Raw genomic sequence first — 27742 nt, 5'->3', positions numbered from 1 at the left:
TATTCTTAAAGGAAGTATTCAACAAGTGGATATGACAATTATAAATATATATGCCCCCAACAGGGGAGCAGCAAGATACACAAGCCAACTCTTCACCAGAATAAAGAGACATATAAATAAAAATACATTAATAGTAGGGGACCTCAACACTCCACTATCAGAAATAGACAGAACACCCTGGCAAAAACTAAGCAAAGAATCAAAGGCTTTGAATGCCATACTCGACGAGTTGGACCTCATAGATATATATAGAACACTACACCCCAGAACCAAAGAATACTCATTCTATTCTAATGTCCATGGAACATTCTCAAGAATAGACCATGTTCTGGGACACAAAACAGGTCTCAACCGATACCAAAAGATTGAAATTATCCCCTGCATATTCTCAGACCACAACGCTCTGAAATTGGAACTCAACCACAAGGAAAAATTTGGAAGAAACTCAAACACTTGGAGACTAAGAACCATCCTGCTCAGGAATGACTCGATAAACCAGGAAATCAAAAATCAAATTAAACAATTTATGGAGACCAATGAGAATGAAAATACAACAGTCCAAAACCTATGGGATACTGCAAAGGCAGTCCTAAGGGGGAAATACATAGCCATCCAAGCCTCACTCAAAAGAATAGAAAAATCTAAAATGCAGTTTTTATATTCTCGCCTCAAGAAGCTGGAACAGCAACAGAGGGACAGGCCTAATCCACGCACGAGGAAGCAGTTGACCAAAATTAGAGCTGAAATCAATCAAGCAGAAACCAGAATTACAGTAGAGCAGATCGACAGGACTAGAAGCTGGTTCTTTGAGAGAATCAAGAAAATTGACAGACCACTGGCAAGACTTATCCAAAAGAAAAGAGAAAGGACCCAGATTATTAAAATTATGAATGAAAAAGGAGAGGTCACGACGAACACCATTGAAATTGGAAGGATTATTAGAAATTTTTATCAACAGCTATATGCCAATAAACTAAGCAATCTGGAAGAGATGGAATCCTTCCTGGAAACCTATAAACTACCAAGACTGAAACAGGAAGAAATTGATTTCTTAAACAGGCCAATTAATTATGAAGAAATTGAGTCAGTGATAAACAACCTTCCAAATAACAAAACTCCAGGCCCGGACGGTTTTCCTGGGGAATTCTTCCAAACATTCGAAGAAGAAATAATAACTATTCTCCTAAAGCTATTTCAAAAAATAGAAACAGAAGGAAAGCTACCAAACTCATTCTATGAGGCCAATATTACCTTGTTCCCCAAACCAGGCAAAGAGGGTCAAAAGGAGAATTACAGACCGATCTCCCTAATGAATATGGACGCCAAAATCCTCAACAAGATACTTGCTAATAGAATCCAACAGTACATTAAAAGGATTATCCATCACGATCAAGTGGGATTCATACCTGGGATGCAAGCATGGTTCAATATTCGCAAATTAATCAACATGATACTTCATATCAACAAGAAAAGACTCAGGAACCATATGATCCTCTCATTCGATGCCGAAAAAGCATTTGACAAAATACAGCATCCTTTCCTGATTAAAACTCTTCAGAGTGCAGGAATAGAGGGTACATTTCTCAATCTCATAAAAGCCATCTATGAAAAGCATACTGCAAATATTATTCTCAATGGGGAAAAACTGGAAGCCTTTCCCTTAAGATCAGGAACATGACAAGGATGCCCCTCTCGCCACTATTATTCAGCATAATACTAGAAGTCCTTGCAACAGCAATCAGACAACAAAAAGGGATCAAAGGTATTCAAATCGGCAAAGAAGAAGTCAAAATGTCTCTCTTCGCAGATGACATGATACTCTATATGGAAAACCCAAAAGAAGCCACTCCCAAACTATTAGAAGTTATAGAGCAATTCAGTAATGTGGCGGGATACAAAATCAATGCTCAGCACTCAGTTGTATTTCTATACACGAATAACGAGACCGAAGAAAGAGAAATTAGGGAATCCATCCCATTTACAATAGCACCAAAAACCATACGTTACCTTGGAATTAACTTAACCAGAGACATAAAGGACCTATATTCTAGAAACTATAAATCACTCTTGAAAGACATTGAGGAAGACATAAAAAGATGGAAAGATATTCCATGCTCATGGATCAGAAGAATTAACATAGTTTAAATGTCCATGCTACCCAGAGCAATCTACACTTTAAATGCTATCCCGATCAAAATACCGAAGACATTTTTCAAAGAACTTGAACAAATAGTCCTTAAATTTGTATGGAAACAGAAAAGGCCCCGAATCTCCAAGGAACTGTTGAAAAGGAAAAACAAAGCTGGGGGCATCACAATGACGGATTTCGAGCTGTACTACAAAGCTGTGATCACAAAGACAGCAAGGTACTGGCACAAAAACAGACACATAGACCAATGGAACAGAATAGATAGCCCAGAAATGGACCCTCGGCTCTTTGGGCAACTAATATTTGATAAAGCAGGAAAAAACATCTGGTGGAAAAAAGACAGTCTCTTCAATAAATGCTGCTGGGAGAATTGGACAGCTACATGCAAATGAATGAAACTTGACCACTATCTCACACCATACACAAAAATAAACTCCAAATGGATGAAAGACCTCGATGTGAGACAGGAATCCATCAAAATTCTAGAGGAGAACATAGGCAGCAACCTCTACAACATCGGCCAAAGCAACCTTTTTCATGACACATCCCCAAAGGCAAGAGAAACAAAAGATAAAATGAATTTGTGGGACTTCATCAAGATTAAAAGTTTCTGCACAGCCAAGGAAACAGTCAGAAAAACTAAGAGGCAGCCCACGGAATGGGAGAAGATATTTGCAAATGACACTATAGATAAAGGACTGGTATCCAAGATCTACAAAGAACTTCTCAAACTCAATATACGAGAAACAAATAAACAAATCAAAAAATGGGCAGAAGATATGAACAGACACTTTTCCAATGAAGACATACAAATGGCTAACAGACACATGAAAAAATGTTCAAAATCATTAGCCATCAAGGAAATTCAAATCAAAACCACACTGAGATACCACCTTACGCCAGTTAGAATGGCAAAAATAGACAGGGCAAGAAACAACAATTGTTGGATAGGAAGTGGAGAAAGGGCATCCCTCCTACATTGTTGGTGGGAATGCAAGTTGGTATAGCCACTCTGGAAAACAGTGTGGAGGTCCCTTAAAAAGTTAAAAATTGAGCTACCCTATGATCCAGCCATTGCACTACTGGGTGTTTACCCTAGAGATACAGACATAGTGAAGAGAAGGTCCATATGCACCCCAATGTTCATAGCAGCAATGTCCACAATAGCTAAATCGTGGAAGGAGCCGAGATGCCCTTCAACAGATGACTGGATTAAGAAGTTGTGGTCCATATATACAATGGAATATTACTCAGCTATCAGAAAGAATGAGTTCTCAACATTTGCTACAACATGGACGGCACTGGAGGAGATAATGCTAAGTGAAATAAGTCAAGCAGAGAAAGACAACTATCATATGATTTCTCTCATCTATGGAACATAAGAACTAGGATGATCGGTAGGGGAAGAAAGGGATAAAGAAAGGGGGGTTAATCAGCAGGGGGAATGAAACATGAGAGACTATGGACTATGAGAAACAAACTGAGGACTTCAGAGGGGAGGGGGGTGGGGGAGTGGGATAGACCGGTGATGGGTAGTAAGGAGGGCACGTATTGCATGGTGCACTGGGTGTTATACACAACTAACGAATCATCGAGCCTTACATCAGAAACGGGGGATGTACTGTATGGTGACTAACATAATATAATAAAAAATCATAAAAAAATAATTACTTTGATTGTAAATAGGCTAATGCTCCAATCAAAGACATAGGGTGACCTAGTGGATTAAAACAACAACAACAAAATGCATGTATATGCTACCTAAAAGGGAGTCATTTCAGACCTAAAGTTGCCTGCAGATTGCAAGTGAGGGGATTGAGAAACATTTATCATGAAAATGGATGTTAAAAGAAAGCTAGACGCTGGGGTTGACTTTTACTTGTTCTTGGTTTTGGGATCAATTCCTTCCTCTTGGCAATTTGTTTAGGTCTCTGTTAGAAAAGACTGTTATGTTCCTTGCTCCCGAGAGCAATGCCTTCATGAAGAAGAGGTCATATAATGCCTGGCACTTCACGAGGTGTCCATGGTGTGTGCTGCTTGCACTCTGCTACTGTGTTTGGGGCGCTCTCTCCTTCAGGTCAGTCATCTGCAGAGGCTGTCCTTGCCTGCAGTGGGCAGCATTTGGTCCTAGACAGAATGTGGTGAGTTTTAACTATGTGTACTCTGGTGTGCTTTTTAAATGAGACCTGATACTACTTCCACTAGAAATGAAGACTTGTAGAACTCTCTGGTCAGGAGATGTAGTGTGGGCAGGGGTTTCTGCTAAATGTGTGGTCAGACCATTATCTTATACATGTAGAAAATGAACTCATAATGGACAAATACCTAAATGTAAGAGAGAAAATTATAAAAATCTTGGAAAAAAACATAAAGGAAAATATTCATGACCTTAGATTTGGCATGGTTTCTTAAGTATAACACCAAAGTGCAAACATGAGGAAATGAAAAAAATACATAAATTGAATTTCATGAAAATTAAAAACTTTGTACATCAATGGATACTGTCAGGAGAGTAGAAAGACAAACCACAGCACAGGCAAAAATATTTTTGTCACATAAGAAATTAATATCTAGAATATGTAAAGTCTCCTACAACTAAACAACAAAAAGACAAACAACCTAAATTAAAAATGGGCAAAGAATTAGACATTTATTTAAAAAAGATATATAAATAACCAATAAGCACATGAAAAGTTTCTCACTGTCATTAGTCTTTGGGTTAATGCTGATCAAAAACACTTCTACTTTCCACCCACTGGATGGTTATGATTAAAAAATATAATAATAACAGAAAATAACAAGGCATTGGCATAAAGAGAAAAAGAAGCACATGAGATTTCCTGGCTGGAATGTAAAACAGTGCAGCAACTATGGAAAAGGTTGGCAGTTCTTCAAAAAGATTATATAGAATTGCCTACGACCCCAAAATTGCCCTCCTAGGCATATACACAAAAGAACGGAAAGCAGGGCCTCAAGTACATGCATGTATATCAAGGTTCATAGCAGCATTATTCACAATGGCCAAAAGGCAGAAAAACCCAAAAGGGGTTGGGATAAACAAAATGTAGTGTATACATACAATGAAATAATATGCAGCCATAAAAAAGAAGGGAATTCTGGCATAGGCTACAACATGGATGAACCTTAAAGACATTATGCCAAGTGAAATAAGCCAGACCCACAAGACAAATGTATGATTCCGCTTTTGTAATGTATTTATAGTAGGCAAATGAAGAAAGACAGAAAGTAGAATAGAGATTACCCAGAGTTGAGGGAAGAGGAGAATGGGGAGTTCTCGCTTATCAATATAGAGATTCTTCTTGGGATGATCAAAAATCTAGAGATTTTTCTAGTGGTGATGGTTGCATAGCATTGCTACTATACTTCATACCTGTGAAATTATATTATGTTGTTTCCTGTCTTGTTCATTTTAGCCATTCTGACTGCTGTGAGGTGGTATCTCATTGTGGTTTTGATTTGTATTTCCCTAGTGGCAAGTGATGTGGAGCATTTTACATGTGTCTGTTGGCCACCTGTATGCCTTCTTTGGAGAAATGTCTGTTGATATCTTCTGCCCATTTCTTGACTAGATTATCTGTTTTTTGGGTGTTGAGTTTGAAAAGTTCTTTACAGATTTTGGATATTAGCCCTTTTTCTGATATGTCATTTGCAAATATCTTCTCTCATTCCATAGATTGTTTTTTAGTTTTGTTGACTGTTTCCTTTGCTGTGCAGAAGCTTTTTATCTTGATGAAGTCCCAAGAGTTCATTTTCGCTTTTGTTTCCCTTACCTTTGGACATGTGTCTAGCAAGAAGTTGCTGTGACTGAGGTCAAAGAGGTTGCTGCTTGTGTTCTCCTCTAGGATTTTGATGGATTCCTATCTCACATTAAGTTATTTCATCTATTTTGAGCTTATTTTTGTGTATGGTGTAAGAAAACGATCCAGTTTCATTCTACATGTGTTGTCCAATTTTCCCAAGACCATTTGTTGAAAAGACCATCTTTTTTCATCGGATATTCTTTCCTACTGTATTGAAGATTACTTGACCATAGAGCTGAGGGTCCATTTCTGGGTTCTCTATTCTATTCCATTTTTCTGGTGTCTGTTTTTGTGCCAATACCATACTGTCTTGATTATTACAGCTTTGTAATAGACCCTGAAGTCAAGCATTGGGTTGCCACCAGCTTTGGTTTTGTTTTTCAACATTCCTCTGGCTATTCACGGTCTTTTCTGGTTCCATATAAATTTTAGGATTATTTGTTCCAGAGCTGTGAAAAATGTGGATGGTATTTTGATAGGGATTGTTTTGAATGTGTAGATTGCTCTGGGTAGCATAGACATTTTAAAGTATTTATTCTTCCAATACATGAGCATGAATGTTTTTCAATTTCTTTGAGTCTTCCTCAATTTCTTTCATAACTGTTCAGTAGTTTTTAGAGAACAGGTCCTTTACCACTTTTGTTAGGTTTCTTCCTAGGTGTCTTATGATTTTTGGTGCAAATGTAAATGGGATCGATTCCTTAATTTCTCTCTCTTTTTTTTATTATGTTCAGTTAGCCACCATATGGTATATCATTAGTTTTTGATGTAGTGTTCAATGATTCAACAGTTGTGCATAACACTCAGTGCTCATCACAACGCCTGCCCTCCATAATACCCATCACCCAGCTACCCCATCTCCCCACACCCCTCCCATCTGAAACCCTGTTTCTTTCCTGGAGTCCATAGTTTCTCATGGTATCCCTCTCTGATTCCCCACTTCAGTTTTCCCTCCCTTCCCTTTGTTGTTCTATGCTATTTCTTATGTTCCACATATGAGTGAAACCATGTGATTATTGTGTTTCTATGCTTGACTTATTTCACTTAGCATAATCCCCTCCAGTTCCATCCACGTTGATGCAAATGGTGGGTATTCATCCTTTCTGATGGCTGAGTAAGGTTCCATTGTATATGAACCACATCTCCTCTATCCATTCATCTGTTCAAAGGCATCTCGTTTCGTTCCACAGTGGCTATTGTGGATATTGTTGCTATGAATATTGCGGTGCATGTGCCCCTTCTTTTCACTACATTTGTATCTTTGGGGTAAATACCCAGTAGTGCAATTGCCGGATCATAGGGTAGCTCTATTTTTAGTTCTTTGAGGAACCTCCACACTGTTTTCCAAAGTGCCTGTACCAGCTTGCATTCCCACTAACAGTGTAAGAGGGTTCCCTTTTCTCAACATCCTCCCCAACAGTTTCTGTTCCCTGTCTTGTTAATTTTTGCCATTCTGACTGGTGTAAGGTGGTATCTCATTGTGGTTTTGATTTGAATTTCCCTGATGGCTAGTGATGTTGAACATTTTTTCATGTGTCTATTGGCCATTTTTATGTCTTCTTTAGAGGAGTGTCTGTTCATGTCTTCTGCCATTTTCTGACCAGATTATTTTTTTTTGAGTGTTGAGTTTGAGAAGCTCTTTATAGATTTTGGATACCAGCCCTTCATCTGTAATGTCATTTGAAAATATGTTCTCCCATTCCATGGGTTACCTCTTAGTTTTGTTGACTGTTTCCTTTGCTGTACAGAAGCTTTTTACCTTGATGAGGTCCCAATAATTCATTTTCCTTTTGTTTCCCTTGCTTTTGGAGACGTGTCTTGAAAGAAGTTGCTGTGGCCGATGTCAGCGAGATTACTGCCTATGTTCTCCTCTAGGATTTTGATGGATTCTGTGTCACATTGAGGTTTTCCATCCTTTTGAGTTTATCTTTCTGTATGGTGTAGGAGAATGTTCCAGTTTCATTCTTCTGTATGTAGTTGTCCAATTTTCCTAGCATCATTTATTGAAGAGACTGTCTTTTTTCCATTGGATATTTTTTCCTGTTTTGTCAAAGATTAGTTGACCATAGAGTTGAGGGTCCATTTCTGGGTTCTCTATTCTGTTCCATTGATCTATGTGTCTGTTTTTCTGCCCATACCATGCTGTCTTGGTGATCACAGCTTTGTAATATAGGATGAAGTCAGGCAACGTGATACCCCCAGCTTTGTTTTTCTTTTTCAACTTTCTCTCGGCAATTCGGTGTCCTTTCTGGTTCCATACAAATTTGGATTGTTTGTTCCAGCTTTTTGGAAAATGCCAATGGTATTTTAATAGCGATAGCATTGAAAGTGTAGCTTGCTCTGGGCAGCATAGATATTTTAACAATTTTTTTTTTCCAATCCATAAGCATGGAAGTTTTTTCCATTTCTCTGTGTCTTCCTCAATTTCTTTCATAAATGTTCTGTAGTTTCTAGAGTATAGATTCTTCACCTCTTTGGTTAGGTTTATTCCTAGGTATCTTATGGTTTTTGTTGCTATTGTAAATGGAATTGATTCCCTAATTTCTCTTTCTACAGTTACATTGTTAGTGTATAGAAAAGCAACTGACTTCTGTGCATTGATTTTATATCCTACCACATTGCTGAATTGCTGAATGAGTTCTAGTAATTTGGGGGTGGTGTGTTTTGGATTTTCCACGTAAAGTATCATGTCATCTGTGAAGAGAGAGAGTTTGACTTCTTTGCCAGTTTGAATGCCTTTTATTTCTTTTTGTCATCTTATAGCTGATGTTAAACTTCTAGTACTGTGTGGAACAATAGTGGTGAGAGTGGGCATCCTTGTCATGATACTGACCTTAAGGGAAAAACTCTCAGCTTTTCCCCATTGAGAATGATATTCATTGTGTGCTTTTCATAGATGGTTTTTATGATATTGACAAATGTTCCTTCTATCCCTATACCCTGAAGAGTTAATCAGGAACGGATGTTGTATTTTGTCAAATGCCTTTTCAGCATCAATTGAGAGCATCATATGGTTCCTGTCTTTTCTTTTATTAATGTTCTCTATCACGTTGATTGATTTGTGAATGTTGAACCACCCTTGCATCCCAGGAATAAATCCCAGTTGGTAGTGTTGAATGATCCTTTTAATGTACTGTGGGATCTTATTGGCTACGATCTTGTTGAGTATTTTGGTCTCCATGTTCATCAGGGATATTGGTCTGTAATTTTCCTTTCTGATGGGGTCTTTGTCTGGTTTTGGGATCAGGGTAATGTTGGCCTCCTAGAATGAGTTTTCAAGTTTTCCTTCTATTTCTATTTTTTGAAACAGCTTCAGTAGAATAGGCATTATTTCCTCTCTAAATGTTTGGTAGAATTCCCCTGGGAAGCCGTCTGGCCCTGGACTCTTGGTTTTTGGAAGGTTTTTGATTATTGCTCCAATTTCCTTGCTGGTTATTGGTCTGTTCAGATTGTCTATTTCTTCCTGTTTCAGTCTTGGTAGTTTATAAGTTTCCAGGAAAGCATTCATTTCTTCCAGATTGCCTAGTTTGTTGGCATATTGCTGCTGATAATAAGTTCTAATAATTGTCTCTATTTCCTTGGTATTAGTCATGATCTCTCCCCTTTCATTCATGATTTTATTAATTTGGGTCCTTTCCCTTTTCTTTTGGATAAGTCTGGTCAAAGGTTTATCAATCTTATTAATTCTTTCAAAGAACCAGCTTCTAGTTTTGTTGATCTGTTCTACTGTTCTTCTAGTTTTTATTTCATTAATTTCTGTTTTAATCTTTATTATTTCTCGTCTACTTGGTTTAGGCTTTATTTCCTGTTCTTTCTCTAGCTCCTTTAGGTATAAGTTTTGCTTGTGCATTTGGGATTTTTCTGATCTCTTAAGAGAGGCTTGCATGGCTATGTATTTCCCTCTAAGGACCGTCTTTGCAATATCCCATAGGTTTTGAACTGATGTGTATTCATTTTCATTGGTTGGCATGAATTGTTGGAGTTCTTTAATTTCCTGGTTGACCCATTCATTCTTTAGCAGGATGCTTTTTAACCTCCAAGTGTTTGAGTTCCTTCCAAATTTTTCCTTGTGGTTGAGTTCCAGTTTCAAAACATTATGGTCTGATAACCTGCAGGGAATACTCTCAAACTTTGGTATTGGTTGAGACCTGATTTGTGACCGTACGTGATCCCTTCTGGAGAAAGTTCCATGTGCACTCAAGAGGAATTAGTATTCTGTTGTTTTAGGATGGAATGTTCTGTATATATCTATGAAGTCCATGTGGTCCAATGTGTCATTCAAAGCTCTTGTTTCTTTGATTTTCTGCTTAGATGATCTGTCCTTTGCTGTGAGTAGAGTGTTGAAATCTCCCACTATTAATGTGTTATTATCAATATGTTTCTTTAATTTGGTTATTATTCGGTTTATGTAATTGGCTGCTTCTATGTTGGGGGAATAGATACTTACAGTTGTTAGATTTTCTTGTTGGATAGACCCTTTAAGTATGACATAGTGTCCCTTTACATCTCTTACTATAGTCTTTGGTTTAAAATCTAATTTGTCTGATATGAGGAGTGTTACCCCAGCTTTCTTTTGAGGTCTATTGGTGTGATAGATTGTTCTCCATCCCCTCACTTTCAATCTGGAGGTGTCTTTAGGTTCAAAATGAGTCTCCTGCAGACAGCATATGGATGGGTCCTGCTTTTTTATCCAATCTGAAACCCGTGTCTCTTGTTGGGAGCAATCAGCCCATTCACATTGAGAGTAACTACTGAAAGGTATGACTTCAGTGCCATTGTATTGCCTGTAAAGTCCCTGTTTCCATAGTTTTCTGTTTCTTTCTTGTTTATGTGACTCTTGGAGTTTCTCTACACTTACAGAATCCCCCTTAATATTTCTTGCAGGTCTGGCTTGGTGGTCTCATATTCTTTCAGTTTCTGCCTATCCTGGAAGCTCTTTATCTCTCCATCCATTCTGAATGACAGCCTTGCTGGATAAAGTATTCTTGGCTGCATGTTCTTCTCATTTAGTACCCTAAATATGTCTTGCCAGCCCTTTCTGGCTTGCCACGATTTCTATGGGTAGGTCTGATGTTATTCTGATGTTCCTCCTTCCATATGTGAGGAACCTCCGCTCCCTACCTACTTTTAGGGCTGTAATACTTTTTTGGCTGTAATATTTGCAAGCTTCACTATTATATGTTAGGGTGTTCATTTGTTTTTATTGATTTTGGGAGGCATCCTCTCTGCTTCCTGGACATGAATACCTGTTTTCTTCCCCAGATTAGGAAAATTCTCAACTATGATTTGCTCAAATATACTTTCTAGCCCCTCTCTCTCTTTTTCTCTCTCTCTCCATCCCCTTGGGGATCCCAATAATTCTGACATTGAAATGTTTCATGGCATCATTAATCTCTCTAAGTCTTTTTTTTCACAGGCTACTGGCTGCCTGTTTTCCTCAATTCCTTCCTTTCCATCAGCTTATCTTGTAGATGACTGATTCTTTCTTCTGCCTCATTTACCCTGGCTATTAAAGTATCCAGTTTAGACTCCATCTCATTAATAATATTTTGAGTTGTGCCTGATTAGATCTCATTTCTGCCCTTAGAGATTCTATATTGTCACTAAAGCTTTTTTCAAGCCTAGCTATCAACTTTTTGATTGCTGTCTTGAATTGTTACTCTAATATCTTGCTTATTACCATATACATTAGTTCTGTGGCATAGGACATTGTCTCTGGTTCTTTTCTTTTTTGGGAGTTCCTCCTCTTAGTCATTCTGTTGATGAATGGTTGAGTGAATTAACAGAGTCCAAAATATCAACCACGACCCAAGCAAAGTGCACCCTAGAAAACATCCACAGTGGTTGGAAGCTATGACAGATAAGAAAGAAATCCAAGATGATCCAAAACAATAAAATAAAGGTGGAGGGGAGAGATTATAATCTCTCAGGGTGAACATAGCAGGGTGATCTTCCTGTTCCTGATTGACTTTTGGTGTGTGTTGAGAAGACACCATATCCCAAAATTGCAAAGAAATCAGAACTCATATATATCAAGATAAAATTGAATAGAGTGAAAAACATTCTAGTATGGGGTATAAATCTATAAAACATAGATGTGAAAAAAATAAAAGTTAAAAGTGACTTAAAAACATATGTTGGGAAATAATCTTTTTAAAGCAGGAACAGGGTAAAAAAAGAAAAAGAAAAAATAAAACAAAAAATAAATGTAAAATTTAGTCTGAAGTATAAGTGAGTTGTGGGGGAACACTTGGAACTCAATATATTATTTTTCCCTGGTGCTGGAGTTTTAGTCCTGTGGGAAATAAGCTTGTCATTCACCTATTGTAGTCAGTCTTCTGGTTGAGGGGCTTGCTGCTTGGCTTCTCAGGCATCTTTGCCTGGGTGGAGTTGCCCCACCCCTTGTCAGGGGGATGGGCTTAATGTGAGCTGGTTGTCTGTGTGGCTTTTGTTCCCTGAAGGCTTTCCTTGCCTCTTTAGAGGGTCAGAGCAAATAATGCCATGCAGGAATCTCTGGCCCAGTGTCACAAGGTCACTGGTCGTTTTCTTCAATAAACCCTCCGGATCAAACCATCTCCGCTTCTGTTTGTACCAAAGTCCACAGACTTGCACTATTTGTGCCCACTGCAACTCTCCCAGGAGGGGAGTTCCGGAGACCCAGGAGCATCTCTGTGCTTTGTGCCTTTGCAATTGTGAGCACCCATGGGCTCATGTATACACCCTCTTCTGCAATTCTCAGGTCATGGCTGGGTACTGCCCCAGCATCCTTTTGGGCTGCACCACTCTGAGAACTGTTGCTCAGTCTTGGGTGCAGCATCTGTGTGCACCAAACTACTGAATCCCTACTGCAAGTCTCCCAGGGGAGTTTTAGGGACCCCTGAGTGTTTCTGCACTTTGTGACTTTGCAGTTGTGAGTGGCTGTGGGCTCGAACATGCACCATCTTCTGGCTCCCAGGTCATGGCTGGGTGCAATCCCAGTGTCCTTTCATGGGCCACACTGCCCTTAGTACTGTTGCCCTGCTCTGGGAGCAAGCTGTTTTGTATCTCCCCTGTGATGTTAAACTTCCTGCACCTTCTAGTCCTTTTCAGGGTGCCCAGGCAGAGAGTGGTCTGCCTACTGGTCCAGCTCACAGTTTATGGTGACCAGAGCTAAGAGTCCCTTCTGTGCTCACTGACCATATCCAGTCTCCCTGCTCCCTACTCCACTGCTTGTGCACTCTATGGGTTCAGGCTCCCCTGAACTTTCTGAGTCTCCTGGAATCCTGAGACCACAATGATGATCCACCTAGAATTCTGCCCTATTCATCTCCTATGCCCTTTTCAGAAAGGGATTTCTCTCACTGGAGCAGATTTCTAAGGGTCCCGGTTTTGTGATCCAGTGTTATATCACTTTCCGGTGACTGGCTTATGGAGGCTCCCTCCTCCCTCCATTTATCTTCTGATATTTTCCCTGGAGATTCACATTTTCATACCTCCTACCTTGCAAAAAGTAGTTGTTTTTTTGCATGTAGAGATACAGATATATCTTCTTACATCTCAGATTGAATTTGCTTGTGTTCAGAATGGTTTGATAGATACCCAGCTAAATCGAGGGGCCAGATGAAATGAGGTCTCTTACTCTGCCACCTTCTTGCCCCTCTGCCCCCTCACCTCCCACTCTTAAAATAGGATTTCACAGGATACAAAACTTGTAATCACTCTAAGCCCATGTTGCTAATTCTAACTCTCATTTTTCCCATACTTTTCCTTCATATACTATTACTCATCCCTTCCTTTGGAAAAAACATTATTTACTGGCCACTCCTTCTTAGCATCTTCTTCTGGGTCTTTCTCTTCTGCTGACCTCCTAGCATCATACCCTTGTCTACTCTATGCACAGAGAGTACTTGGTACTTTCATCCAGTAATGTGGTTTTAAATACCAGCTACAACTGATATGCTCACACTGAATTCCCTTTGCCTATACACTTCACCTGAATCTGCGATCTTATATCCAACTGCCTACCTGACATCTCCATGTGGTTCTGTAATAGAAGTCTGAAACTGAACAATGTCCCACACTTTACTCTTTATTGATATCACACCCTAAACTTGCTCTTCTCAGCCTTCCCACAGGAGATTGAAGCAATTCCTTCCTTCAGTGCACCCAGGGAAGAACCCTGGTGCCCTCCTCCAACCTCTCATTCACCCCACTCCTACCCCATCAGGAAAATCTGAGGGCTGCATTTAAAAAACAATCCAAATCCAAACAGTTGTTAATACCACCAGTCCTTCTGTCCTGTCTCAAACCCAGCACCTCTTACGGCGATGATCCCAAAACCTCTTCAGTTGGTCTCCTGAGTATATCTTTTCTCCAATACACTGTAAGATCAACACAGCAGCCAGAATAATTCTGTTAAAAAAGAATGTACATCAGGTCACTGTTGGCAAAAATTATGTTATGTCCATCATTTTTTCTAAGAATAATCGCAAAAGTAAGCCTTTTAATGACTTACTAAACTGACCAGGACCTGGCCGGCTGATGTCATATTGCCCACACATCACCTTCTGCATCCTCACCAGCTGACATCTCTCTTCCTCTGGCTACAGTGCTCCTCTCCCAGATTCCCTGATGCCCTTTTCCTCATCTCCTTCAGTCTTTGCTGAAATCTCACCTTCTAAATAAGGCCCTTCCTGACCATTCCTTTCAAAACGCAAATCCTCCTGCTTGCACCAGAAAACTTTTTATCTAATATTTATTTTCCAACATGCTAAATGCTATTCCTCCCTCACTGAAAAATGTGAGCACATTTAATGTATCATTTATGTCTTTTTGTTTACTGGTACATGACCAGAAGCTGAGGAGTGCCAGTTTATGGATGATATTTACCAATGAATTATTGATGACTTTTAAAACCTGAGAGTTGGACACTCAGTAAATAGTCATCAAATGATTAATTGAGACAAGAGATGGTACTTTAGGTCTGATGTTTTGGGGTCTGGTGCCTGTGTTACTGTGTTACTAAAGAAGGAGATATACTGCAGGGATATGAGTAGGAAGAACCTCTACCTCTCACAAGTCACAGCATTAGCATAGGATCAAACTCTGTTAAGCTTATTTCCAGAATAGGAACCCACTGATTCTGTTGATATTTTTGTATATAAAAATACAAAGTCTGCACTTATCTCATTGGCCTGCACACTGCATGAATATCAGATTCATTTCATTTTTCAGGCTAATTGTTTAATTAAGAAATTTAATATCTCAACAATTGCTGTAAATCCCAAAAGGAAAAATTAAAGCCATTGGATGAATTGCTTAAATTATATAGTTATATTAATTAGAGCTCTTATTACATATTAGGGTTTCAATTAAAAATTCAGTTGGTTTATTAGCCCCAGATCCTAGCATTTATATTCATTTTTAATTAAATCAATGGAGGCTTGGATGCTTCAACATAAATTATGGATCAATATTGAAGTCTCAGAGGAAAGAAATTACTCCCTGGATGGCTGTACTTTGACTAGAGCAGTAAAATCTTTCTTGTTTCTTGGTAGTTGAAACAATGAGCACTCTAAGTTTACTTCCTCCTCTAGTCTCGTAGAACTTTCTAGAATCACTTCTTATAAATTGTTTGTGACCTCAGGTACTGACTTTAATTAAAAACACTTCCAAATTTATCGAGAACCCTGTGAAACTCACAGTGTAATTTGTGATTTCTCTGGACAAATCAGGAAGTTCACTGTGCACAAACTGGTTTCCAGTCCTTGGGGATGGAGCAACCCCTCCCCCTCCATCTAAACACCTGCACCCAGCTGCAGCCCATCAGAGGTGTCCCCTGCACTGCTGAGGAACTCAGATGAAGTAAGTCCTCTCCTGTCTGCGGCTCTTGCATGAGGGGGGACACCTGGCCATTCTTTCAAGAATTTTACTTCCCTAATCTTTTTTTATTTCAAATATGTTTCTTGCTAAATACTTTGCCTGTACTTAAATGCAAGTCTTCTTTCTCTGTGTTGCTGTACCCACACTCCTGTACCCTTTTCCCCCTTATTATTTGTTTTCTAATCCATTTCTCTCATCTTTTGTTATTCCTTTTACTCTGCTGTCTTCTCTCTTTCATTTCTCTTCATCTATGTTTAATTTATTAAGCTTTTTATAATTGTTCATATCCTAACTAATCCTCCACCTTCCATGATCTTACCAGTTTTCCTTTCTGTGCTTTTAATTTATTTATTGCTTATGAAACTCTGGTTTTAATTTCCTTTTGAATTCTATCTTACTTTTCCTATTATCCTACAGTTTTTGTACTCCCTTTCTTTGTTCTGTGCCTCCATTCTATTATCTATATTTTATTATTTTCTGTCATTTCTTTATGTACTTTATGGAGTTTTCCATAATGTCTCTTCATCCTATTATAATGCTTTTCACATATTACTAACCATTGGTTAGTGTTATTCATATATATGCTGTTTACTTTTGCACTTCTAATTTCTTTTTTAAATTTTTTTATTGTATAATGTTAGTCACCATACAGTATATCATTAGTTTTTGATGTAGTGTTCCATAATTCATTGTGTGCGTATAATACCCATCAGTGGGCTAGCCCATCTCCCCCACCCCCTCCGCTCTGAAACCCTGTTTGCACTTCTAATTTCTAAAACTCGAATACTTCAATAAATTTATTTTCATGCTGATTATTTCTTGTATATGTTTCTTTATATACAATTCTTCTAAAACTCTTTTTGGAAAATCTAATTAATGTCATAAAAATAATTTTAAGGACCAATATTGTATGGCACATAATTTGGACCTATAAAAAGAGCAAGGAAATTTGTTGTAAAATTTTAAATTTATTTTAAACTTTATATGTGTGTGTGTGTGTTGTGTGTATTATTTTCTACAAAATGTAGTATTCTCAAGTTCAGATTCATAAAGTTATTTGAAAAATGAACAGTTGCTTTTTTAAAAAGTGCATTTCAATAATTTGCTTCTAGGATTCGGATTTATACGAACTTCAATAAAGTTATATTGTTCTTATCAGGCGTGTGCTATAGACAATATTAATAAGAGGCAGTTCAAAAGCAATTGTTTAATTCAGTGTCATAGACACTCAAAGATATTGCACAAGCACGCACACACATTTTGCTTAAGAAGGAAATAAAAGGATCAATAATGACTTCATGTAAAATATATTAGGTCAAACTTTTATTGACAATATGCAAGGGAAGTTTGTGTTCAACAAGTAAAAGGAATGAGGTAAAATATTTAATTCATATTCCAATAGATCGAAATGTGGGAGACATGACTGTATACTATGGAACAGGTCAAAATCTCACCATGTCAGAATTAACATTCTTTACAACTATTTAAAATAATATTTAAGCATTCACTTCAATGTAATAACTTGTGGGAGGTTATTTCTTTTAATACATTAGAGGCAAATATGAGGTTCCTAGAATGGTCTCATGACATCACCTTATGGATGGGGAGACTGATTTGAAAATGGACAAGAGGAACCCACAGAAATCTCCCCTAGTTCCAGGACCATACTTGTGAAGTGGTGAGAGAGAACCAATTGTCCCCTCGGACGGTCGCGGACACAAATCCCCAGGGAGTGGGAGACCAGGGAGAATTAGTGTAAGGTAGTTCCAGAAGTTTCTGGAAACAAGTAGGAAAGTTTGAAGACCTGATGCTTTGCTGATGTCTGATAACAGCCAGGGAGCTCTAACTTTAGCGATGGATAATTTTGTTTCATTAGTTTATATACTTTGCTGCCTTTCATGTCATCTTTCTTTTGTCCTGTTCAGTTTCTTCTCTGTAGTGTATACTCCTACTTATAGCTGTGAAATTCTTATTCTTGTTCTATTTCTTATACTTCCTTAATCATTGTTAGTTTCCTGCCATTTTATTAACCACACCATCCTTGTTTCCTCTGTACCTCTTCTGCTCTCAGACTCCTGTGTCTTTCATTTGAAATAATCTTCCTTCACAGATAGATTTTTACATGTTTTCTCTCCTCCTTTTCATCCCTAACCTGTGTGGCTTTGTCTTTTCTATCATCTTGAAGTTTATTGCCTTATATTCCTTACCCAAGTCATTCATCATTTATTCAGGTTTTTATTTTTCCACCTTCCGGTGTTTTGGTTTTTTTTTAAAGATTTTATTTATTTATTCGACAGAGATAGAGACAGCCAGCTAGAGAGGGAACACAAGCAGGGGGAGCGGGAGAGGAAGAAGCAGGCTCATAGCGGAGGAGCCTGATGTGGGGCTCGATCCCACAACGCTGGGATCACGCCCTGAGCCGAAGGCAGACGCTTTAACCGCTGTGCCACCCAGGCGCCCCACCTTCTGGTGTTTAAATCCTTTTGCCCCTCTTTCCAAATTAACTAATTTTCCTTATTCATCTATTAATGTTTTCACTCTAAAAATATTTTGAAAATTATTCTATTTAATAATAATCAAATATATTCTTCCCTTTTCTTTTGTCTTTTTATTATTTTAGTCCCCTACCCCATCTTTTGTTTTTGTTACAATGATTCCTTTTTTTCTCTAACTTGTCCACTTCTCTTCTTTCCTCCTCTCTTCCTCTATCTTCACAACTTTTTTTTTATTAAATCTTTGATTTTTAATTCATTTTTCCACTTTCCCAAATACTGTAATAACTTCATCTTCTTTAGTTTTTCCATTTTGGTTTATTTTGTTGTTTTCATTTCTCTAATTTCCATCGTTCTGACATCCAATTTCTCTCACTTATAAGGGCTTTCTGATATTTAAGTTACACAAATTTATATCCTTTCTAAGCTTTAAGATTTTTGGGGGGGGGGGGAGGTTAATCCTGTTAGGGAGGAAATCCTTTTCCTCTACCCCCTTATGTTGGGGATGGGGGCCTGAAACCTAAACTGACAAAAGAGAGTTGAATGGGAGATAAAACCCCAAATTTATTCATGTGTCTATGGGAACTCACAAAAGTGTAGCTCATAAATGGCTAAAATTAAGAGTTTTTATACCTAACTTCAAAAAAGATGGGAAGGGGGAGAAAAGGCTTCTATGGGAACAACAAATTGGTTTCTAGGGGAACAAACAGAAGATAAGAAAGTTTGTGATGATCATTGTCTGTGCAGCTGTGAGTGGTATTTTCCATCTTTCTCATGGCCATAAAAGACCACCACAGAAGGGAGTTTATAGCTGTCATTCCCAGAAGTTTCTGATTCAGGTGACATAGGAGAAGCTCCTAGAAGCCTTCCCTCCTCACCCCCCACATCTGTTGAATCTCGATTGTCTTTAGTTTGAAATAATATTCTGAGAGTCCAGCTGGGTCCCCAAAAATCCTATCTAAATGTTCCTGTAGCAATTTCTTACTCAGAAAACTAATGTTTCTGGAAAATTATTAATTTTTCTTGATTTCCTAAAATACCCAACTTAATGTTTTCTCATTTTTTCTGACATAGATCCTAATATATTTTCTATTTCTTTAGGCTTAACTTTTTCCATAATCCTTCTTTTACATCTGTGCCTTTTTTTATTTGCACAATTTTCTTTAGGTTCTTGATTGCCTCTGTTTGTTTTCTTTCTCTCTCCTGCTCATTCTGTTTAGCTGATTTCCCCACGGGGATGGCACTACCTTTGTCCTCTCCTGTTCTGTTTCTAGTTCCACTTGTACCTTCATATTTATTGTCCCTCTCTTTCCTTTTCCACTTTAACCATATCTCCTGATTTTAATTCTCTTGCTCATTTATTTTATCTCACCTCTTGTCTATATTCTCACTTATTTTAAACATTCTTTTGAATACTGCCTAGTTTTTCTTATTTCTTGGCTTTTCATCCTCTTCTGATCTAACAAACAGGATTTTAGAAACAACTTGTTAAGCTCAATGTAACAAGGGTTTGCATTTTGTTGGAAATTATGTTAAATTTTAAATATTGGTGAGAACTGTCACTTTGTGATGTTGGATATTATGATTTAGAAATGTTTTATGTAGAATGGTTTCCTTCTTAACAACTTCTAGCTGATTTATATAATTTTATCCAAGAAATTCTCGAACAAATTTGAGGTTATTTTGTAGTATTATTATTATAAATCCTATATTTTCTAAAATTACATTGCCTAAGGAAAATAACTTCCAAAATAACAAGCTGTGTTATCAATTTAATACTTTTCTCTAGAGTTTTAATCTTATTTTCAGTATAGATCACCTCATAATCAGTGAATAATGACAATTACCTTTTTTTATTTTCTGGAGTGCTTATTCTTTGTTTCGTTTGTTTCTTTTACCACATATATTAGGAGCTAAATTGAAATAACATGTGTGGACATGATAGTTGGTATGCTTCTTACATTTCTGATTTAAAAGAACATTATCTTGGGTTTCATAACTTATCAGTTTGTTCTATGTTTATATTAGCTAACTACCTTGCATAAAGTCAATAATCTCCTTCATATTTATAATATGCTAGGAGGGTATATTTTTATAATAAATGCATATTAAATATATATGAATGTTTCCCAATTACTGACATGGTCATGTGCCTTTCTTCTTTAAGATGTTAATATGGAGAATTACATTAATACATTTTCTAAAGTTAAGATATCTTAACATTTTGGAGAAAATTCAGCCTGTTCACAATATATTATTCTTCTTTATGCCTTGGTGGACACAGTTCATAATTATTTATATGTATATTTATATATTTTATTGAAATGAAATTAACACAACATAGAATTAACCATTTTAAAGTGTGCCATTTGGTGGCATTTGCAATATTTGAAATGTTGTACAACTTCTATTAAGCTTCAATGCATTTCATATGCACAAAGGAAAGTCCCAGACTCCACAGTCACTCTTTTGTCCTCCCCGTCTCTAGTCCCTGCAACCACAAGTCTGCTTTCTATGTACAGATTTAGCAATTTACGTATTTTAGGATATTTCATATAAATAAATTCATGCAATATGTGAATTTTTGATTCTAGCTTCTTTCATTTTGTTGGAATTTGTCATGCATGTATGGTCATGTAGGTAGTAGGCTGGAGAATAGCTGGTGTTTCATATGGGTCTTGATGCTGCCTAGAATGGAATGGCCTCATGTGAAAGTCTGGATTTGGCTGAAGACTTCCTCCATGTGGCTGCTCATTCTCTAATAACCTAATAAGGTAGGATGTTTCATGTGTTCATAGGAGAGCAAGACCCAAATGCAGACACTTATCAAGATTCTGTTTGTGTCATGTTTGCTTCACAATAAATGGCAAAGCAATGGCTAACCCATAGTCAAGAGATGGAGGAAAAAAAGTCACCTCTTGAGGAAAGCCACAATGTCTACAGAAGGGAAAAATTTGTAGGTATTTTTGTTATCCACCACATTCTGGGATCAAGAACAAATGAGATGTGAGAAATTGGAGTCAAAGAGTAGAGATAGGGGCGCCTGGGTGGCACAGTGGTTAAGCGCCTGCCTTTGGCTCAGGGCGTGATCCCGGCGTTATGGGATCGAGCCCCACATCAGGCTCTTCAGCTATGAGCCTGCTTCTTCCTCTCCCGCTCCCCCTGCTTGTGTTACCTCTCTCGCTGGCTGTCTCTATCTCTGTCAAATAAATAAAATCTTTAAAAAAAAAAAAGAGTAGAGATAATTACTTATAAGAATATTGCTCAAATGAAAGGCAGAAATGACTCCAGAAATGTGCAAGAAATATAGAACATTTGTATGTTGAAAGGGAAATTTCGATAATGAATGAGAGAGAGAAGAAGAATGGGAGATTAAAGTCTTAAGCAGAAAAGAGAGCTCCAGATTTACTGCACAAATGGATAAAGAGCATAGACAATTCATTCATAGCCAGGGTAGAAGGACAAAGATACAGAGAATGGAATTTATGTAGTGGTAAGATTTTTTGCAAATAATCTTTCAATTGGTTTAATTTTCTAAATGAAATACGCAGTCTATTGGTTAATGAATGAATAAAGAAAATGTATACATGCATTTATGTACATATATTTATATATATGAATATTATTCACAATGGAATATTATTCAGCCACTAAAAAGGAAACCTTGCATTTAAGGTGACATGACTAGAACTTGATGGTATTATGCTAAGTAAAATAAGTCAGATAAAGAAAGGCAAATGCTGTGTGATCTCACTTATATGTGGAATATAAAAAAAATCATAGATACAAAGAATAGATTGGTAGTTGCTAGAAGCGGGGGTGGAGGGTAGGTAAAGTTGATGAAGAGAATCAAAATGTACAAACTTCCTGTTATAAAAAAAATAAGTCCTATGGAAACAGTATACAGCAGAGTGATGATAGCTAATAAAAATGTATTGTATATCTGAGGGTTGCTAAAAGAGTGGATGTTAAAAGTTCTCATGACAGGAAAAAAGCTGTAACTGTGTATGGTGGTGGATGGACTTACTGTGGTGATTATTTTGTGGTACAATTGACACTTAAACAACACGGTGCTTGGAGCGCTGAACCCCCAGTCAAAAATTCACATATAAAATTTGACTCCTCTAAACTTAACTACTAATAGCCTACTTTTGTCCAGAAGCTTCACTGATAACATAAACAATCGATTAACACATAGTTTGTATGTTACATGCATTATGTACTGTATTCTTAAAATAAAGTAACTAGAGATGAAAAATGTTATAAAGAAAATCACAAGGAAGAGAAATACATTTACTGTATCGAACCTTAGAAAATCCACATATAAGTGGACCCATGCACTTCAAGCCTGTGTTTTTGAAGGGTCAACTGCATATAAAAATATCAAGTCATATATTGTACATCGGAAACTAACATAATGTTTCATGTCAATTATATCTCAGTTAAAAATATGCAATGTGCCATCAATTGAATGTGAGTTTGGGAAAGGATATGTTGGTGGTTTGAGAACAGAGAAGTTATGAAATATTCATCAGGAGGAGAGACAAATAAAACCTCGTTTGAGCTTAGTGGTGAAGAATTTGATGTTAAGTTTAGTTAATATGTTTTTGTTTTTCTCCAGTCTTGATGCCATGAACTAGGAAGAATATTAGACTATTTAACTGAAATTGATTTTTTTTCTACGGTGAGGACTATGAAGCAGGAAGAAAAAAACAATGGAATCAACTATTTTTGCAAGAAGTGATTAAGATCCTCGATTGTGGAAATGTAGGGAAGGAGGAGAGGCTATAAGAGGGTTATGGAGAGTAAAGGGATCAATGTTTCTCAGACACTGATGATGTCAAAGTAATACTGGAGCCAGAGATTAGATAGAGTAGGCTGCAAACAACTGGTACTAGGAGGATGAGATGCTTGAGAGTGAAATAAAATGAGTTTACAGTATTTGTAATGACAACCTCTAGTATGTGAGCGTGACAAAGAGTGGATGAGGTTGAAGGGTAGGAGTGTTGGAAGACAGAAGATCACAAATGTGAGAGGCTGGGAGTATTGTATTGATCATCTGTATGGGAATAAATCACTAAGAACATGACAGAATTTGAGTTGGGGAGAGTCATAATGAGTCAGTAGCTAAGGAGGAGAATGACTTGGGTCAGCAGATTTCTTCCACAAAGAGAGTGAATTTATGGAAGGATGACAAATATTTCAAAGCTGGAGTGATGGAGAATTATCTGAATATGCTTGGCATCAAAGAGAACATTCTCACTTATAATCCTGGTGGCATAGGGAACAGGGGAGAGAAAGATCCCACTACTTGAGAGAGATGTTAGAGAAGCAGTGACTTCAGAATAGAACAGACAGGAAGCGAATTTTCAGAGCAGAGATGGAGGATGCAATGAACTGACCTATGAGCTGATCTGATACTCATAATGTGAATTGGAAGGGTCTTGGGGTGGGGAAGCATGTAGAAAAGGCCAGGAAAGGAATTTACAGAGCCAGATGGTCATGTGGGACTCTAGAGATGGAGTTCTTCTGCTGAATAATGATAACGACAATGTGTGTCATGTATAGTAGAAATGTAATAATAAACATTAAAATACCCGAAGGATTTTCTGTTATTTATGACAGAAGATGGAAGAATATGAAAAATTATCACGTACAATTAAAAATACATACATAGAACTTAAATAAAATCTCCATAAATCTGAAATACTGTTTTTCATGAGTAAAAAATAATCCTTCAGGATAGCCAATTTATTTCTCAGAATTACAGTAACATTTTTATGAATAAGGCATGTTTTGTTTCAACCCTAATATTCCCCTGAAGGGACATCAATAATCCTTGGCATATGCCTCTAGAACTAATTCTTCATTTCCTGAATATTGTCACAGAGCATTTGTACAACCTACTGTCGAGAGCGATCATACCTCACGGGCTGTCCATAGAGTCCTTTTATTTCTATCAAGCTTACAGAATATTTTGTTCCTCTTTTTAGACTGTTAAGGAGCCTATCCAGAGTAGAAGAGGCCATGAATATAATAAATTCAAGTGACACTATTTTGGGAATATTTTTTCTGTCTCAGTTTGTGATCAGTTTTATTGCGAATGTATTGTTACTCATGTTAAACATTAACACCTTAGTTCGGCCCCAAATAAAAAAGCCTATAGATTTGATATTCACCCATTTAACTTTAGCTAATATCATTACAATTGTTTTCAGTGGGATTCCAGAAGTAATAAATGCCTTTGGAATAAGAAATTTCCTGGATGACATTGGTTGTAAGGCAGTGCTCTACATCCACAGAGTCACACAGGATCTTTCTCTCTGCACCACATCTTTCCTGAGTATTTTTTGGGCCATAATTATCACTCCCAGCAACTCGAGGTGGGCATGGCTCAAACCCAAAATCTCCACATACATTTTTCCTGCCTTCTCTTCTTTCTGGATCATCAACATGCTGATCTACATCCATGTCATCATAGCCACCATGGCCCCGTACAACACCACAGAAGTTGGACCAGTGTATTCTCTGACATACTGTAGTGGGAGAGAACCTGACAAACTTCAGAGGCTGCTTTTCTAGGGGGCATCATCTTATGAGATATTCTGTGTATGTCCCTCATGGTCTGGACCAGTGTGTACATGGTAAAGTTCCTCCTCACACATCGCAAGATAGTCCAGCATGTCCACAGGACAGGATTTGCCCAAGATCCTCACCTGAAACCAAGGCCACCCACACAATCCTGGCACTGGTGAGCTGCTTTGTTTTCTTTCACTGGAAGAACACTTGCCTTACCATTTACATAATATATGGACATAGTGTACAAAGATTGGAGATCATCGCTATTTTTTCCCCTCTTGTTATCCAACAATCTGTCCTTTCGTGATGATCAAAAATAATAATAGACAATAATATCTGGGCTGTGCTTCTGCAAAAATGAGAAAGTCCTCTTCACAATCTAAGCCCCTTAAAGGCGTGAACACCCTCATTAACTTCTTTTACACAAGTGGGATGTGTAATCAGAATGTCCCATATTAAGATTTTAATAAGGTAAAATTCTTCAAGGGCATAAATAATTTTTAGTTTGGGCATATTTTCAAACCATCCAGCTTAATTAACATGTGTAGATAAATAACCAGACTCATAGAATAAAACATATTCAAGACAGTTGCACCTGAATGGGGCACTATTTTACCTTTTCTAAAATTATTGTCAAAAATTCATGGTTATGATTATTTGGGTGCCCCTATTTTAAGAGATCTTCCCTAATATGACATATCTATTAATTAAATTATAGCAACTACCCTTGCTGGTGTATGTTAAACAAAAGTATTTTATATATGCATTGTTGTATACTTCAGACTCAAACTGTACTTGAGTTTACTATACGCTATTGATTATATCTGGTTTAATCATGGATAATGATGTAATTAAATATAACCATACTCTCATTACCCCACTGAAGTAATCAAGAATCCTTAAAGCCAAATGTATTATTCTCAAATACTTTATGAAACACACACTTAATTTTTTATATGTACAACTTTGTGTCTGTCAGCATCATAGGAAGTATTCGCATTTTGTTCTTTGAAGACATACTTTCTATATTGTAGCAGATTGTTTTGTAGCTTTGTATTTTTATAAAGAAATATTTAACAACTTCAAGATACCACAGTATGATATACTAGAAAGCCTGAAAAATTCTGTTAGAAAACAGCTAAACTCTCAATATAATATTTAAACATTTTTTTCCCATTATGAACCATGTTTAAATAAATGTAAGGAAACTCCTGATGAGGAGAAAGGGAGTAAGCTTAATGCTGAAAATGCAGCTGCTCTCAGCACATGTGTGAATCTTACATCACAGACTTATGTGCTTCATTGCTTCTTGGGAAAGAGAAAACTGGGAATTGCAGCCAGAGATCAGAGATTGATGAGGTAAAACAATTCAGCCACATTCTTTTTATAATGGAAAGAGTTAATGCATGAGGGCACTGAAAGATTGAAACTAAAAAGGAAAAATTTATATTAGGCTAATAATTTATTAAAAATTGAAGTATATATAGAGCTTTGTGTGGGGAAATTGGAGGAGTAGGAAGACACTCAGCTCACCTTGTCCCATACCTACAACTAGATAACACTCACATCAATGTAAATAACCCAGAAAATAACCCAAATATTGGTAGAACAAGCCTCACAATTAAAGGTAGAGAAGAGGTCACATTGAAGAGGATGGGAAGAATGGAGGTGTGGTGGAGAGCTAAATGGATCATGACCATACCTGGGAGGGAGAAAACATGGCTGTAGAGGAGGGAGAAACTGACTATCACATCAGGGAGCCTGCACAAGGAAGACAAATCCCCATGACATTTGGCTTTGAAAAACAGTAGGATCAAGTTTTGAGAGTTCTTACAACTAGCAGGATTTAAAACCTGTAACCTAAAAAATCAGTAGGTTTAGCTCTGGGAGAGCTGGGATGGCAATAGGAAACTGAGTCCACCACCTTTAAAGAGACAGCACAACATAAAGCCCACACGGATACAGCACATTAGCAACAATTTGAGTAACACCTGGGGCATACAAGAAAGACAGATATTTACTAATTGAAGAGCATAACCAAGAAGGAAAGAGATCACTGGGAGACAACTCCAGAAAAAAAGGAGCTGGCAGGTGCCATTTCCCCCTCTGCCCCCTAGCATAAACACAAGGCCACCTGTGGGAACTAGTATGTTGCTATCATTCACTATCTAAATTGCTTACACTATGTCCCATTTCCTAGAGCTGGGGCTGCCTCAGTCCTGGTGCTGTGGGTCCCCTACCCCAGAAGACCAGCATAAACGTTGACAACTCAGTCTTCCAACTGTGTGCTTTGCAGTGTCTCAAGTCCTGGTAGTGAAGCAAGTGTCATGTCCCAAGGATCAATGCACCTCATTAAAACTGCACATCCCACCCATGCATTCTTTGCAGAATGGCCTTGGGCATCCCTGTTCTCAGCAAAGCAGGCATGTCCCCTGTGGCAAAGGACTAGCGCCATCTTGTTAACAGTGTGCACCCTGCCTACTATATTCAAGAGCAGGAGAGTAGCTGACTTTCCTAATACACACAAATAGACACAGAGCATTAGACAAAATGAGGAGACAGGAGAATGTATTCCAAATTAAAGAACAGGACAAGGTAACAGTAAGAGATCTAAGTGAAATGGACATAAGTAATATGTCTGATAAAGAATTTAAAGTGATGACCAAAAAGATACTCACTAGTCTTGAGAAAAGAGTGGAGGACATCAATAAAACCCTTAACAAAGAGATTTTAAAAAATCAGAGATGAAGAACACAATAAGTGATATGAAAAACACTGGATGTAATAAATAGTAGACTAGAGGAAGCAGAGGAAAGGATCAGTGACCTGGAGGACAGAAT

General features: G+C 37.6%; 1 pseudogene; it reads left to right on the top strand.

Annotated features, from left to right (window-relative positions):
* The first annotated feature begins 24440 nt into the window (after positions 1-24440).
* Positions 24441-25361, top strand: LOC113261928 (vomeronasal type-1 receptor 4-like; annotated as a pseudogene).
* Positions 25362-27742: the final 2381 nt, after the last annotated feature.

This window comes from Ursus arctos, unplaced genomic scaffold (genome assembly GCF_023065955.2).
Source record: "Ursus arctos isolate Adak ecotype North America unplaced genomic scaffold, UrsArc2.0 scaffold_5, whole genome shotgun sequence".
NCBI classification, from domain to species: domain Eukaryota; kingdom Metazoa; phylum Chordata; class Mammalia; order Carnivora; family Ursidae; genus Ursus; species Ursus arctos.
This window is presented reverse-complemented; position numbering and strand designations above follow the sequence as displayed.